Source organism: Eubalaena glacialis, chromosome 20 (genome assembly GCF_028564815.1).
Source record: "Eubalaena glacialis isolate mEubGla1 chromosome 20, mEubGla1.1.hap2.+ XY, whole genome shotgun sequence".
Taxonomy (NCBI): Eukaryota; Metazoa; Chordata; class Mammalia; order Artiodactyla; family Balaenidae; genus Eubalaena; species Eubalaena glacialis.
The window spans coordinates 24,481,400-24,498,354 of NC_083735.1; the positions used below are offsets into that span (position 1 = coordinate 24,481,400).

Below are 16,955 nucleotides of genomic sequence, written 5' to 3' on the forward strand. Positions count from 1 at the left end.
AGCATGATGTTTTCATGATTAATCCATGTTGTAGCAGATATCAAAACATTGTTCCTTTTTATGGCTGAATAATATTCCATTGTATGGATATTCCACATTTTGTTTATCTGTTCGTCTATTGGTGGACACTTGGGTTGTTTCCACCTTTTGGCCGTTGAGAATAATGCTTCAGTGAACACTGATGTACAAATATGCGTGAGTACCTGGTTTTCAATTCCTTTGGGCATAAAGCTAGGAATGGAATTGCTAAGTCATATGGTATTTATGTTTTTAGCTTTCTGAGGAGCCTCCAAACTTTTCCATATTGGCTGTACCATTTTACATTCCCACCAGCAATGTATGGGAATTCCAGTTTTCCCTGTGCTAATACTTGTTGTTTTAAATTATAGCAATCCTACTAGGTGTGAAGTGGTCATTGGTTTCTTGATAAATACTTTTTGACTAATTTCAGTAGTAGATATGATTTCTCTTGAAACCCCATATGACTTAAAATATTGTTTCTTTTAATGGGGATTAGTAACATTTCTTTTCTGTGATGGCAGTTCTATGTAATAGAATTGTGTTACCTTTAAATAGTTTACCTGTTCATAAAAGAAAGGAGGGAACAACCCAACCCTTGGATGATTGATTGAATAAGATAAGACTTGGGCTTTGTATTCTCTCTTATACATTATGCCAGGCATGAAGGAAAGGTGTTTTCTTAAGGTCTGAATAGACTTTGAATTAAAGAGAAAAAAGCAGTTTGGTTTTGAAGAGGAAAAAGGTGGGCGTCATCTTAATAAGCAGAAAATGAAGAGGTCTTGAGGATATATAGTACTAAATTATTTCTTGGTTACTGAGGAAATTTATTCAGTAGTGTGAGGTAAAAAGAATTTTTAAAAAAATCTTTAGTAGTTTGTAAGAAAGCACGCTGAAAAGGTACTTGGTAGTGTCACATGTTGAAAAACCGGACATAATCAGAAAAATGTAGTTTTCTCCATCTCCATAAAGTCCTGGCATTGAAGTAAACACTGTAGTTATTTATATCACAGTGATTCAGCCTTGTGCATAATTTGTTTTGTTGAATAGCTTGAGCTCTCCAACTACTGAGTTTTAAAACACTTGTATATAATAAATGTATTATTCCTATACCAGGTTTCTCATCTGTGAAATAGGGGTATTACTTCCAAGAGTGTTAAAGGGAAATGACCAAGCAAAAACACTTGCAAATGTTCTAAATGTGAACCCATACCATGAATATACTTTCTCAGTGAAAAGATGTAGCCATAAAGTCCTGGTACAAACTCTTGAGTACAGAGGAATACCAGGGTACTCGAGAAACAGGTATTGGCCACACAGAAACAGAAGTCTGGACTACAGTCTCTGGTTCCTGTAGCACAGGTTCTTCTGACAGTTTGTGCAAGTCAGGACTTTTTATTGTAATATTTGTACAGCTTGCGGGTTAGATGAATTATTTCCACTAAACAAAACTTTTCACATACACAAGCATCCAGATGGCTTGTCTCAGCTCCCTGTTCACCAGGCACCATGTCAATATGTTTCTTATCAGTTTTAAAAATTTCTCCCTAAATTTCTCTTAGCTCAAAGTGGTTGAAGAGGCCCAATTACTGTGATCCCAGCTGGGACTTCTGGATGGGAAATATGCAGGGCTGCCAGATGAGATCATGAGTCTGATCTAGTGTTTATCTGTTAAATCTGTTTATAACTGCTTACTCTTGACTTGCAGTTTTAAAGCAGCCATTTAATGTCACTGGGTTGGGGACTATGCCTGTGTCAGTCTAGAGCCGCCATAATGCAGGGTTGTTGGACTCTCCTCTTTTTGTCAACAACTTTGTGCACTTTGGGGCTTGACAAACAGCTTAAATCCGGCTAGCCCCCCTCCAAGAACTTTGAAATAGCCCCTTTTTTGCAGGGGAGGGAGTGCTGTGCTCTGCTCTTTCTTGCAACTTGGGGTTGTTATAAAATCTCTCTAGGATGGTGCAGCACATAAATTAAAAGTGGTTCTGAAAGAGCAAATGAAGGTGAATGTGAGGAATTTGCTGAATTCCCAATTAGAGTCTTTGCCTGAAGAAAAGTAGGTTATTTAGATCTATTAAGCATTCACATAGGAAAGTAGGCAATAAAATGCTGGTGAAAGAAATCCTAAGGAAGTTTGAAGAAGGAAACGTAGCTGGAAGTGTTAGCATCATCCTTTCTCCAAGGAAACTGGCAGGAAGAACCACAGGTTCTCACACATAAACCGGTCTGTATTCTAATGACAAGTATATGTGGAGATCTCAAGTTTGCCCAGCTTTTCCCTAGGTAAAATAGTTCATCAGATATTACATGGCTGTGTGAAACTGCCCTCAGACTTTGCATTATGGCCTTTTTTCAAGGATCTACTTGTTTAAACTTATCTAGACTCTCTTTTTAAAATACTATCTTGTATTGACCTTGCCCTTACTCCATGGTTCTTCAGGCATTTCGAAATACTGAGAAGGTATTTGCCCCTGTTGTAAATGAAAGTAGAAAATACAGTTAGTGTTCATGGAACCTGAAGTGCAAAGAATGAGTTATTTGCTAGGATTCCTTTCTGTAAGGAAGCCAAGCTAGTTTTAGAACCAAAGATCTTGACTCCCTAGGCCATGTACATTACTGATTGTTCTGCAGTGCAGCACATTTTGGTGCCTTAAGTCACTGTCTTTGTTGTAAAATTACTCTTTTACTCCTTAGTGAATGATCAAACCATCATAATGACAAGTGGCTATGGATCTCCCTTCAGCATTGGCTTTTATGTTTCTGATTATCTACACAGATTTGAACTATTGGTCCACAAAGCTGAAACCCTTTGTCTTACTCTGTAATTAGAATGCATTAGAACATTTTAAAGCCTTGGGGAGTAGGGTAGGACTTAACCCCCTTAAAGTGGAATAGGTTGTCTTGACAGGGCATTTGTTAATTATTCTATTCTTATTTCCTTACACATATATACAGCATTTCTTTCTTTATAATTAAATGCAAACTTTTCTTGCTGTTTCAGTAGACTTTAATACTTATTACATGGAAACATTTTTTAAAATGAGAGACCCACAAATAGTCAAGGATTTTTTTTGTACGTAAAAATAAGAAGAGGCAAGGAAATAGAGTAAATCCTTCTAGGATATGGAAAATATATCTCATGCATTATAAACATGGGAATAGGAGGATAAGAAATAAAACAGAATTCTAGTGAACATTAGGCTAGTCTAGAATCTTAAAAATAATAAAATCTGTCTAAAAAGGCTAATATTTATAAAAATAAACCATGAACTATATATATATATATATATATATATATATATATATACCCTCTCCCCCCCCCCACCCCCGCCGCCGAAGCTGAAGTCTTCTTTATTGACAGAATCAACAGAACAAGCATGGCAGAGTTGGCCACAACGTCCCACCACAGCACATTCTGACATTCAAATTAGACTTATTTAAATGTGGCTCCTTTTGATTCCTTCAGCTTGGTACTATGATGATTATCTGTACACAGGGATTCTACATTGAAACAACCTCACTCACATCACCACTATCACTCAGTTTTTGGAGACTAACAGCTTGGTCCAAATTTTAAAAAAGGTAATAGGCTAAAAGACCAAAAAAAAAAAAAAGTCAACTAACCTATCAGGCCTAATCAAGAATGGCTTAATATTATTCATTCTCTTTGAACATTTTACTTAAGTGTTTTACTAGAGCTACTAGCTCAGGGTTCCCACCACATGCATCAGTTTGTTTATAGGCTTTAGATTCAAGCTCTTTAAGAGTATTCCGAGTGTATTCAAAAGAACCTACGTTCTCAGAGAAAGATAATGTGCACAGTATTTTTAAAGATCTACGTTTTCGGTTCTCTGGCGCAAGGTATTGTGCACCTGGGTGCTTTCAAGCCTCGAGCAAATAGCATGAATAGTAGGGAATGAGAACTTTCCCTCTGTTAGATCCTCACAAAAGCTTTTATTTTCACTATATTCTTTGGAGTGTAGATTAGCATAATCATCCCTGATTTGGAAAAAGAGCCCAAGTGTATTCAGTAGTGGCTTTAAGTCTTCTTTGTAATCAGAGAACAACTGCATGAGACCTAGTGCTAATCCAAATGGTCCACCTGTCTTTTGCAGCACCGTTGCTTTACATTCTTCTTCAGTGGGAGAAGTGTAATTATCCCTCCAATAGATATCTAGGCCTTGTCCCTGATGGAGTTCTAAAAGCTGGCGGGTAAAAAGCTTTACTGCATCTGGGTGATCAAGGGTTAAGACTTTCGCTAAGCCAAGAAAATATACATAATTGGCAGAATTGATGACAGATGGAATTCCATAGATGCTGTGTGCCACTGGAAAGCCACGTCGGAGTTTTGAGTTGTCTTCAATATCATCGATGAGTAAACTGGCATTATGCAACATTTCCGTCACTTCAGTGATAATCTGTAGCTTGTCTTCTGGAACTTTTAGCCAATGATTAAGCCTGTGAAAGTTTGGTTTTCACTTGTTTACCTGGTAACTGAAGTAAGTGCTTGTAAGGTTCTAGAAGAATTCTTTGGGCTGTTTCTTGAGTCTTCTCCGTTGTTTTTTAATTTCAAAGCTGATGGTTCAAGGATGATATCACAACTTTCATGCTGGGGATCCGGGAGTAGCAGTACCCAGCATCAACTTCCCACCTTATAGTTCAGAACAAACCTCCCCCGGACGCCTGCATGAATCCCTCCCCTCACTTCACCATAGAACTCTCCGCCCTCCTCACCTGGCAGCAACACCGCATTACTCCGTGCAAGAAAATGCGCCATCCCATGAACTATGTTTTTAAGACTAGAATTTCTCTTCTAAAAATGTAGTGATAAATTTCAGCAGAAAACAATTTGAAAAAATTAAGGGGTACCTTGAGTAACCCTGACATTGCATAAAAGGCTGTAAGTTTTTGTTTTCTAGCCATAGTGGGCAAGTTATTTTTTAAATTCTTTCTTTATTTATTTGGCTGCACCGGGTCTTCGTTGCAGCACATGGGATCTTTAGTTGTGGCTTGCAGGATCTTTAGTTGTGGCATGCGGGATCTGGTTCCCTGACAGGGGATCGAACCTGGGCCCCCTGCATTGGGAGCATGGAGTCTTACCCACTGGACCACCAGGGAAGTCCCTAAAGATTAATGTTTTAAAATTAAAAGATCCAGATAATTTCCCTGGAAAATACAGTTGGGTAGAAAATTCCTAGTGTAAACCATTTGAATCTATTTTACTCTTTATTTGCCTGACACAAGATATCACTCAAAAGTGAATGGATGGGGGCTTCCCTGGTGGCGCAGTGGTTGAGAATCTGCCTGCCAATGCAGGGCACACGGGTTCGAGCCCTGGTCTGGGAAGATCCCACATGCCGCGGAGCAACTAAGCCCGTGAGCCACAATTACTGAGCCTGCGCGTCTGGAGCCTGTGCTCCGCAACAAGAGAGGCCGCGATAGTGAGAGGCCCGCGCACCGTGATGAAGAGTGGCCCCCGCTTGCCGCAGCTGGAGAAAGCCCTCGTACAGAAACGAAGACCCAACACAGCCATAAATAAATAAATAAATTAAATTTAAAAAAAGAAAAAGTGAATGGATGAATAAATACACAGAACTTAAAGAGTAAAGTTAGAAATGTATTATGGGAAATGAAAATAAGTTTAGATGGAAAAGAATTCACTCAAGCAGAAAGTTTATAACAAAGGAGCAAAAACAGGCAAAGTATAAAAGTGTTTCTGCACTTGCAAAAGTAGGAATAAAAATTAGAATTCACACAATATTATAGTATAATTTTTAAATTTTTATTGGAGTATAGTTGATTTACAATGTTGTGTTAGTTTCTGCTGTAAAGCAAAGTGAATCAGTTATACATATACATATATCCACTCTTTTTTTGATTCTTTTCCCATATAGGCCATTACAGAGTATTGAGTAGAGTTTCCTGTGCTGTACAGTAGGTCCTTATTAGTTATCTATTTTATATATAGTAGTGTGTACATGTCAATCCCAATCTCCCAATTTATCCCTCCCCCCTCCCCCCTGGTAACTATAGCTTTGTTCTCTACATCTGTTTCTCTCTTTCTGTTTTGTAAAAAGGTTCATTTGTACCATTTTTTAAGATTCCACATATAAGCGATATCAAATGATATTTGTCTTTGTCTGACTTACTTCACTCAGTATGACCATCTCTAGTTCCATCCATGTCGCTGCAAACAGCATTATTTCATTCTTTTTAATGGCTGAGTAATATTCCATTGTCTGTATGTACCACATCTTCTTTATCCACTCCGTCGTTGCTGGATATTTAGGTCGCCTCCTCGTCTTGGGTATTATAAATAGTGCTGCAGTGAACATTGGGGTACGTGTATCTTTTCAAATTATGGTTTTCTTCAGATATATGCCCAGGAGTGGGATTGCTGGATCATATGGTAGCTCTATTTTTAGTTTTTTAAGGAACCTCCATACTGTTCTCCATAGTGGCTGGTACTAATGTACATTCCCACCAACAGTGTAGGAGGGTTCCCTTTTCTCCACACCCTCTCCTGCATTTATTGTTTGTAGACTTTTTTGATGATGGCTGTGTGACCAGTGTGAGGTGATACCTCATTGTAGTTTTGTTTTTCATTTCTTTAATTCTTAGCGATGTTGAGCATCTTTTCATGTGCCTCTTGGCCATCAGTATGTCTTCGTTGGAGAAATATCTATTTAGATCTTCCGCCCTTTTTTTTTTTTTAATTTATTTTATTTATTTATTTGGCTGCATTGGGTCTTCGTTGCTGTGTGCGGGCTTTCTCTAGTTGTGGCGAGTGGGGGCTACTCTTCGTTGCAGTGCACACGTTTCTCATTGCGGTGGCTTCTCTTGTTGTGGAGCACAGGCTCTAGGCACGCGGGCTTCAGTAGTTGTGGCACGCAGGCTCAGTAGTTGTGGCTTGCTGGCTCTAGAGCACAGGCTCAGTAGTTGTGGCGCACGGGCCCAGTTGCTCCATGGCATGTGGGATCTTCCTGGAGCAGGGCTCAAACCCGTGTCCCCTGCATTGGCAGGCGGATTCTTAACCACTGTGCCACCAGGGAAGTCCCTTCCGCCCATTTTTTGATTGGGTGTTTGTCTTTTTGATATTGAGCTGCATGAGCTCTTTGTATATTTTGGAGGTTAATCCCTTGTTGGTTGCTTCGTTTGCAAATATTTTCTCCCGTTCTGTGGGTTGTCTTTTCCTTTTGTTTATGCTTTCCTTTGCTGTGCAAAAGCTTTTAAGTTTCATTAGGTCCCATTTGTTTATTTTTGTTTTTATTTTCATTACTCCAGGAGGTGGATCAAAAAAGACCTTGCTGCAGTTTATGTCAGAGAATGTTCTGCCTATGTTTTCCTCTAAGAATTTTATAGTATTGGTCTTACATTTAGGTCTTTAATCCATTTTGAGTTTATTTTTGTGTGTGGTGTCAGAGAATGTTCTAATTTCATTCATTTACGTGTAGCTGTCCAGTTTTCCCAGCACCACTTATTGAAGAGACTGTCTTTTCTCCATTGTATATTCTTGCCTTCTTTGTCATAGATTAGGTGACCGTAGGTGCATGGGTTGATCTCTGGACTTTCTATCCTGTTCCATTGATCTATATTTCTGTTTTTGTGCCAGCCCCATACTGTTTTGACTACTGCAGCTTTGTAGTATAGTCTGAAGTCAGGGAGCCTGATTCCTCCAGCTCCATTTTTCTGTCTTAAGATTGCTTTGTCTATTCAGGGTCTTTTGTGTTTCCATACAAATTGTACAATTTTTTTGTTCTAATTTTGTGGAAAATGCTATTGGTAATTTGATAGGGATTGCTTTGAATCTGTAGAGTGCCTTGGGTGCTATGGTCATTTTGACAATATTGATTCTTCCAATCCAAGAACATGGTATATCTCTCCATCTTTTTGTGTCATCTTTGATTTCTTTCACCAGTATCTTACAGTTTTCTGAGTACAAGTCTTTTGCCTCCTTAGGTAGGTTTATTCAGAGGTATTTTTTTCTTTTTTGATGCGATGGTAAATGGGATTGTTACACTATAATTTTTCATAGAATTTTGGTGTTCATTTAGAAGGCCAATGTAATGTGCAAATAAAGGAAAATTGAATAGAAGGTGGAAAAAGACTGTTCACAGTTACAGGTCATAGATACACCTCAGTGAAAAAAGCAAACAGCCACATTATGAAAGAGAATCTGCCTGTTTTACACATCTTAGAATGCTGAATAAAGGAGAAACGGAAAGTCTTTTATATAGGCTTAGAAAAGTCCACGGTAAGATGTTGATTTTTGCCAACCTCCACTCTGTCTTCTTGGTTTATCTGTGGGGCCTTTCACCAAATTCTAAAAACATACTTAACACAACCCTAAGAATGAATTCTAATTCACTGATATTAAAAGTATGGTGTGTATTTGATTTATTAGGGTGGTTTTTTGTATTTGTGCATAACATTAAATGTATACCTGTGAAAAGGTACTGAATCTCTAAATTGCAGCTGAGAGGAGGGCAAGGAAAGTGTGTCTTTTTGGTAACTTATCATGTCTGAGGGGCTTTCTGGTCAAAGGCAGTGTAATAAATAAAGGTGTCAGTCAGACTGACCTGGCTCAAATCCAGATTTTGCCACTTACTAATCCAAAGTTGTTTTCTCCCGTTAAGACTCTGACAGTACCTATCACAAAAGGTGAGAGGATCAAATTAAATGAGATAGGTATTTTTAAAGCCACTAGAACTCAGTAAATGGTAAAAATTCTGATAATTGATGGTGATGATGACTTACACAAGGAACTGGTTTTAATTCCTTAGGTCCCCTTTTCTACAGACTGATTTAAAAATAATTTCTGTGGAATCCCAAATTCTCCTGGGTTCAGAGTACTTTTATACATCGATTTGTATTATAGTATGATTAATGAAGTTGATTCATCAGTCCTTCCTTGGAGTTTTTTAGGGAAACAGAGTAACAGTGTTGTCCTTAATGTTCTCAAGTCTTCAAAATATTGTGAGCCCAACAAGCACATTCTCATCTCCCTTTTATCCTATTAAGCTAACCATGCATGTCTTTCTCCATTTCCGGTTCCAGTTGAATCTATTGCAAACCAAAGAACCCCACATCAATTCCGTATAAACTAATTTATTTAACAGCCAGTGAGACTCTTTAAAGTTTTTTTGTCTAGGCAGCCTTTTAGAGAGGGAGAAATTCAGCCTTTGCCTTGTCAGATAACCAGTAAGTGGCCTTGAGGTGATGCATTAAAGCGGGGGAAGAGTGCGGATTAAAGTTGCTCGGAGGCGAGATCTGTTTTGACGCTTTATTTTGGATCCCTGTGCAGCACAGGAAGTACTTTGCAGTGAACTTCCGAAGTTTGGACTTCACTGTTTACATTCTTTTCAACCAACTCTTGCTTAAGCCCCAGATTCTTGGTTGGAAAGAGCTTACAAGCCATTTGATGGTCTAAGCAAGAGTTTTTTTATAAAACAGGTTTAAGGAGCAAATGCTACCGTCCTTTTTAAATTTCTGTATTTTTGCTGTATTCATCGGAGAACAGATTTCCCACCCACGGATCGATTTATCTGTAGTGGTGTTAATAAGTGACTTTGAGGACCAAATAAGTAACTTATTGGTAAAGATGGCACTCATTTTTATCCTCAGTAAAGTTGAGGATATAACATCATTGACTTTTTAAAATACTTTTAATCTTTAAATATAATGAAACCTTTTCTCTCTGAAGACTTGTCATTATCCTGATGTGTAGCTTAAAAATCAATAGCTAGGATGTACATGTTTCGCCTCCTCTCAGTATTTAACTTTAAGATTACCCTAAATATGGTTATACACGTGCAGAGTGGGAGAGTCCTCTGGATCCTATTGGGATGAGGGATGTTCACTGCTGACAAACTGGAAAGCAGAAACAGGGCTGTAAAAATATACTTGGGGCCTATTGTGGGATGTGTCTGATCTTTTTTTTTTTTTTTTTGGCTGCGTTGGGTCTTCGTAGCTGCACAGGCTTTCTCTAGTTGCAGCGAGCAGGGGCTACTCTTCGTTGTGTTGCGCGGGCTTCTCATTGCAGTGGCTTCTCTTGTTTCGGCGCACGGGCTCTAGGTGCGCAGGTTCAGTAGTTGTGGCGCACAGGCTTAGTTGCTTCACGGCATGTGGGCTCTTCCTGGGCCAGGGCTTGAACCCGTGTCCCCTGCATTAGCAGGTGGATTCTTAACCACTGCACCACCAGGGAAGCGCTGTGTCTGATCTTTAAATGGAAGTCTTTTCAAAATGATTTTGGAACGTTTAGGCAACTGTCTTTTTTCAGTTATAGGGTTTGTTTATATCAGCACTGTTCTCCCCTCTTCCCTCCTTTTTTCTCCTACACCAGCCACTAATAAAGACTCAAAGTAAACTTTGCAGAATGATCCTTAAAGCATATACAGAAAGTTACGGTGGGTGCTCAAATGACCTAACACACACTTTAGGTGAACCTGAAAGAACAGTATGTTAAATACATTCTCTTTGCCTGCCTACCTCACAAGTAGGACTTATTCTTCATATGCCTTTCTACGTAGGCACAGAAATAGTTGGTTTTTATAATTCTGAGACTGTTTACTTTGCACAGTGTTAATCATTCAGGGTATCTCAGAGTTCAGAAAGTACTTTAATAACACACAAACACACATATATCCACTGTCTTATTTTTCCTGGCATGCACCTAATACGTGTTAGGTGCAGAAGCAGGTTGGTTTCCTTCTTTTCATTAATTAGAAAATTAGTGTGTAATTAGTATGATTATTCTTTGCCTTGAAGAGCTAACACCTCCACTAAACTCTGGTCTCAACATCAGTAACCTTTTTACCTTTAAAGGACTAAGTCATCTATTAATGATACATTGGATGGGGATTTAGTAAGCATTTAGAGACACATCCTTTCCGAGTTTAATTCTGGGTTTTGTGATTTGCGCAAGCTGTATGAACACATGTGTGGCCATCACTAGGAAAAGAGATTTAAGCTTTTTTTTTTTTTAATAGTTGTAATTGATAGGAATTTGAACATAAACACTCTTGCTTTTTCATCAAATATACTATATGACCAACTGTGTATATTTTCTAGACTGGCTGGTGTAGAAATACAGACTATGGCTAGGAACAGGGTGTGATTTCTTTTGTTAGTTTTACTGTTTAGTTTTCTTTTTTCTTCAGTGCCACACTTGCTGATTTAAGCTCACAATCTGGGCTTTACAGAGACGAACTACATACCCTAGAAATCATTTACGCTGGCACAGCATGGTTCATCCCTTACATTTCTTTAGGCTGTCTCTTTAATCCCTGAAATTTTTGCTGTGACAGCCATCCATAAGGTTGTGGACAAGTACAGGGAAGTACTTGGTTGAGGCAGAACCTCTTTGTTGATTTCTCAAATAAGTTAACCTCAAAATTCTGAGGTTCCTCTGGTGTTCAGTGGGGCAACAGACTTCAGACTAGATGCCACAGGCCAACATTAAGCAGATGTGGACCATCAAAAGTTTGTCTGTAGGTTTGCCCCATATCACCTCCAGATCTTCTCAGAGTCAAACACTTAAATGAAAAACATTGCCTAGAATCTGGTTTCTTTTAAGCTTTCATTGTGAGTGCTATTTGAGTGCCTCCATTCAGCAGATAGCAGGAGTAAAAGGCAGTCATTCAGCTATTACCTTTAACCCCAGGAGATGCTCATGGTTATGGACACCACACTGTCCCAACAATGAGGTAGGGGAGAAAGAGGCTTGAGGACTAGACAATAAAAGAGACTGCTGGCAGCACAAGTCACATTTGGCATTTGTGGGTTAAGGATTCCAAGAGATGCCTTTGTCCCTACCAGAACAGTTGACCCCCTGTTTACCTTCAGAACCCTCAGGGTAAAAACGTTAACATCAGGATTCTTGAATGAAAGAATACTATGTGCACTCTGGCCTATGTTTCTTTCCGTATAATATTATCTATTTCAAAGTGTCACTGTAAAATACTGCTTTAACGGGTAACTGACTGTGCGTGAAGTGGAGACATCCTCTTCCTAACATTGTCAGGGCCCAGCTCTCTCAGTCATCCTTTTCAGGACAGTTTGAGAACGTAGTGGCAGAAGTTCAAACGATCATGCCCTCTCGACCCTTTGGAAAATAAACTCTGTTTGACTCTGATTCTCTTGACATGTTAAAGATTGAGTTTATAGCTTCTTCAAAGGCCCTGTCATGACTTTATAGTTGTCCTATACAAAGCAGATTCTTCCCAGGCATGGTTATGTACACGGGGGGTGGCTGCCTAACAAAAAGTGTGCTTTAGTGGAAAAGAAAGAAATTTAGCTGCGGTGAATGGTCAAGTCACCAGATATGGAGACCCAGATATCTCCGAATTAGGTACTTTTACCTAATTCTCCTCCATAGTGGATCCCGTCTCTGGAGTTACCAGCCAGTCTCCCAAGAGCTACTCAGACTGTGAGAACCAACAGAAATGGGCAAGAGAAGCAGGACACACATCCGTTCCCTGTGGGGGAAATGAAACCAGGTAGAATAAAAGAATTCTTTGAACCTGTACAGCACCATCTCCTCAAAACAGCAGCTCAGGTATCCCGCTTCCTGCAGTTGGAGGAAATCTCATAGTTGAGCATGAATCACATCCTTCTCTTTTACAAGTGGTAGAAGCACTTTTCCAGAAAGTCCAAAGGCGTAGAAACCCCTATGAGTCCATGTTAGGAGGAATAGCTCTTTAGTTGGCCACAGGAGTGTTTCATAGGCCAGCATTAATCTAACCATTTTTTCTTACAATCAACCATATGAGGTATGGACTGTTATTCCCAGTTTACAGATGAGGAAACTGAGGCACAGAAAAAGGTTAAATAAATGTAGCCAGGATCGGTAGTGGAGGTAGATATGAATGCCCACACAATTGCCACATTTTAAGCCTCTCTTTTGGGGGGAGGTTCTACCCAAAATTGGTTGTGTCCTTGAGTGGGGTATCTCCTTTATAATTGTTACTATAATTCACTGCCACTGATGGTACTTCTGGAGAACCTATTTTCTTGCTTCTTTCACCAGTAATTGGAAGGGGATCCACCAAAACCATTTTCTTTTTGTTTTTCTAGTCCTTCTGGATTAGGGGAGCGGGGTGGTCAGAAACAAAGTCTCCCTCATTTTGTTGTTGGGTCAGATCTGTCCTAACGGTAACCACTTTGTAGGTTTTACCTTAAGAGTGTGGCTTAGTGTTGCGAGGGTATGAATTTGAGTTCTACAGTTTGTTCACGTGAAAATGAAGCCAAGGATAAAGTGTATTTTAAAAGTGGCCTAGTCACTAAGAAATATAAAAATTCTTTCATTCCAGGCTCAGGTTGGCTAGTGAGGAATGAGAATGGGTTTCTCTATCACGGCCAAGCTGATTCCATTATAACACTCAGAGACCTGAGCTTGTTGCACAGTATTATCGGAGGAGGAATTACATAGGCTTCAAATCAAGGGTAAGCCTCTGGAGACATTTTAGGCTAGACGTGGATATTCCTTTCACTAAAAATTTCCAAACAAGATAAAGTTTCATTGTATTTTATGGAACATCTGGTTTAAAAAAACAAAATTCTGCGGATTTTTTTTTAATTCAAGGGGTTAAAAATGAGAGGCTATAAGACATCTAGAAACCTAACACTTATTGGAAGACTTTTAAATTAGTCTGTGGAGCAGGAATTGTACCTGGACTTATAGCCCAGCTCCAACTCACATAGCCACACAAGCCCAGAGAGCCCTTTGGAAAGGGGTCTCTTTGTTAAAGTATGATCTAGGTATGTTACCAATGGAGAGGGACACATTCTTTCCAGATGACTTTGCTTAGGCGAGGAGGAGTGAGTAGTAAATCAGATTATTCTAGGTAAATCCAGGGCAAGCACTCTGAGGTATTTGGATTAAGAAAAAGAACAAGGCGTAATTGGTCTGATAGTTTCTCAATGGACAATGCCCCAGTAGCACAAGCTGTTTTATTAACAGTACTGATGTTTCTACAAGCAATGCCCTTATTTAGGAAAAGCATGAAATATGGTCTACACCTGATGGATTCTTCTCCTCACTTGTTCATTTTCTGTGGGAACTCAACGTCTATCTAAATTTTAGCACAGTGGAAACTGAACAACCACCTCCATTATTATGTGAAAATAATGTCGTCTTTGTAATATAAGGAACTTCACAGAGCTGTAGTGTACACACACGCACACAGTCAACAGGAATCAAAATTAAATTCCGATCTTTATTCTACCAGTAGTTAACTGGGAATTTAGGCAGATTACTTGACTTTTCTGCATGTTCATTTCTTCATGTATGTTGGAGAGCGTATGGCACTTTGGATGAGGCAGCTCTTATACTGTATGGGACTATCCTGCCCATTGTAGGAGTTTAACATCCTTATTATTTTCTGCCCACTGAATGCTCTCATACATTTCCAAATATCCTTAAGGAGTGTGCAGGATAGTGGGGGTGGGAGACAGGTGCAGTGAGGAACACTACCCGTGGTTGAAAACTACTAGGTTAGGAGGTTCCCAAAATGTAATACTAAATTCTGTGAATTTCATGCTTTGTGTACTCAATATTTAGTATCAGAGAACCTAACCCAATTTGCCACCAGTTCCCCTCTTCTGTGCTCTTTTATTCAGATTTTTTTTTTTTTTTTAATGTTTGGGCATCACAAGTTTCCATTTGCAGTACCATGACATTTTATAAATGGTAGAAAAATTCTACTCATTCATTTTCGGAAACAGTATTGAGTTAGGAGAAATTTTTGAAATTGTGGGATTGATCCCCCCCATTTCCTTTTCTTCAATCATCTTCTCTTTATGTATAACATACAGCTCTTCCCTTAACTTCCCTCCACACTGTTGTCTCTGAATGAGCCCCATCCACTCCATAGTAACAGGTTACCCAGGTGTGTGTTTCTATTTGGCCTGTCATTGAGCCATTTTAAGGCTCTGACTGAATGTAACAATTGTTTTCAGAATCCTGGGGAAACTTCTGCATATACCTCGCGTAGAGTCTGTTTCTAATTCTGTTGAATGTTTTATGTTGCCTTTAGAAGAGAAAGCTGAATGTATTCAGAAAACTGTAAATATATTTCTTTGGTCCCCTGAGACATCAGAATATCTCTGAAGTATGTATTTACCTCCTCTGAGTTTCTGATGGGAGTGACATGTCTATCAATAATTTTCAGAGAACAGTTAATATTTCCAACTTCTTAACTCTAAAAGGTAAATGTTAATTCTTTCAGCTTCATTCCCTTTTATATGTTGAATGATTTGTGGTTCCCAGGTTATTTCCTTTCCTTGTGACCAAAATGCTGTTTGAAAATAGAAGGCTTTTATTCTTAATCCTCTTTACAAAATGTTTTAAAATTTAACAAGCATAGAGAAATGGACATCGAAGCCACGTTGAGACACCACTTCACACCTACTAGGATGGCGAAGACAAAGACAGGCAATAATAACAGGCGTTGGTGAGGATGTGAAAAAATTGGGATCCTCATACATTGATAGTTGGATTGAAATGGTATAGCTACTTCAGAAAACAGTTTCACAGTTCTTCAAAAAAGTTAACAGAGTTACTATATGCTCCAGCAGTTCTTCTCCTAGAGAATTGAAAACATATATCCACACAAAAACGTGTACACAGTGTTTATAGCAGCCAAAAAAGTGACAACAACCCAATGTCCAACTGATGAAAGGATAAACGCAATGTGGAATGTTTGTACAGTAGAATATTATTCAGCAATAAACAGTGGATGAACCTTGGAAACATTCTGATTAAAAGAAACCAGTGTGACAAAAGACCTCGTGTTGTATGATTCCGTTTGTAGGAAATATCCAGTATGAATAGGTACTTTCTCAGAGACTGAAAGTAGATTAGTGGTTGGGGGAGGGGAGTGAGTGAAGAGGGAGAGGGAGAGGGAGGAATGAACAGTAAGTGTGAATGGGTACAGTTTCCTTTTGGGGCGATGAAAACGTTCCAAAGATGTATTGTGGTGATGGTTGCACAACTCTGTGACTGTACTAAAAATCATTAAATTTAATGCAAAAGGGTGAATTTTATGGTATGTGAATTATTTTTAATAACAGCTGTATGAAGTATATCTATAATAGCAGAAACTATTCCAGAAACTTTAAAAATAAGAACGTTGAATTTTTAGTTAAGTCAACGTTAAATAGAAACTTAAGTCATAAATAAGAGACCTCAGTGTTTGGTCACTTGGCAAGAAAGGACTTAAATAGATTTTTGTGCTTGAATGAAAAATCTTTTGAATGTAGCATAGTATAATTAAGCCATCTCCAACCTCTGAATACCTTGCCTATATCTTCCCCCACATACTATTATGACTGGAACTCTTTTGAGTACAACGTGTACAAGAATAAGTAATAAGAATCATTTTCTCTCATTTATTTATTAGCTTGTTCTAGTCAGCAGTAGGGGAAGGAAGTAATTTATTAGCTTGTTCTAGTCAGCTGAATTGGAGGGAACTGGTGTCCGAGCACTAAGGGTTAGTTTATGAGGACGCCATCTTGGTTTCTCGGTTGCTGAGAAACTGGGTAGTTGTTTACTAAAGCTCAACCAAGTCATGATCTCAGTGAGTTGGAATATAAGTGCTTTGCAAAATCCCCACAACCTCAGCAGAGTATGCGTTTCTCTTTAGTTACTCCTGAGAACTGATTTAGTTCTTCCCTCCCTATGGATCTTGTTTTATGTACTACTGTTTACAGAAATTAGCAGTGTTGGTTCAACTTTTCTGTTTAATGCTTGATAATCCTGATAATTTAGAAGGAAATCACTTTACCACCCCACCCCCTAATCCCACTATGCTCTGATTTCTTCTGCCTTGTAGGATGATAATCACGCCTCAGTAATAGAAAGGTCAGTGGGCACCAGGTATATCAGCTACCACCTGGTGGAGCTCCGAGTCTTGGTGGTTTTGACAGCAGTTTTTGAA

The 16,955-nt window shown here is 38.9% G+C and overlaps 1 protein-coding gene and 1 pseudogene across 4 annotated transcripts in view; one reads left to right on the plus strand and one right to left on the minus strand.

Moving 5' to 3' along the window:
- Positions 1-16,955, plus strand: part of RBPMS (RNA binding protein, mRNA processing factor) — a 184,652-nt gene that overhangs the window by 83,675 nt on the left and 84,022 nt on the right. The window lies entirely within an intron of this gene.
- Positions 3,673-4,430, minus strand: LOC133081373 (geranylgeranyl pyrophosphate synthase-like; annotated as a pseudogene).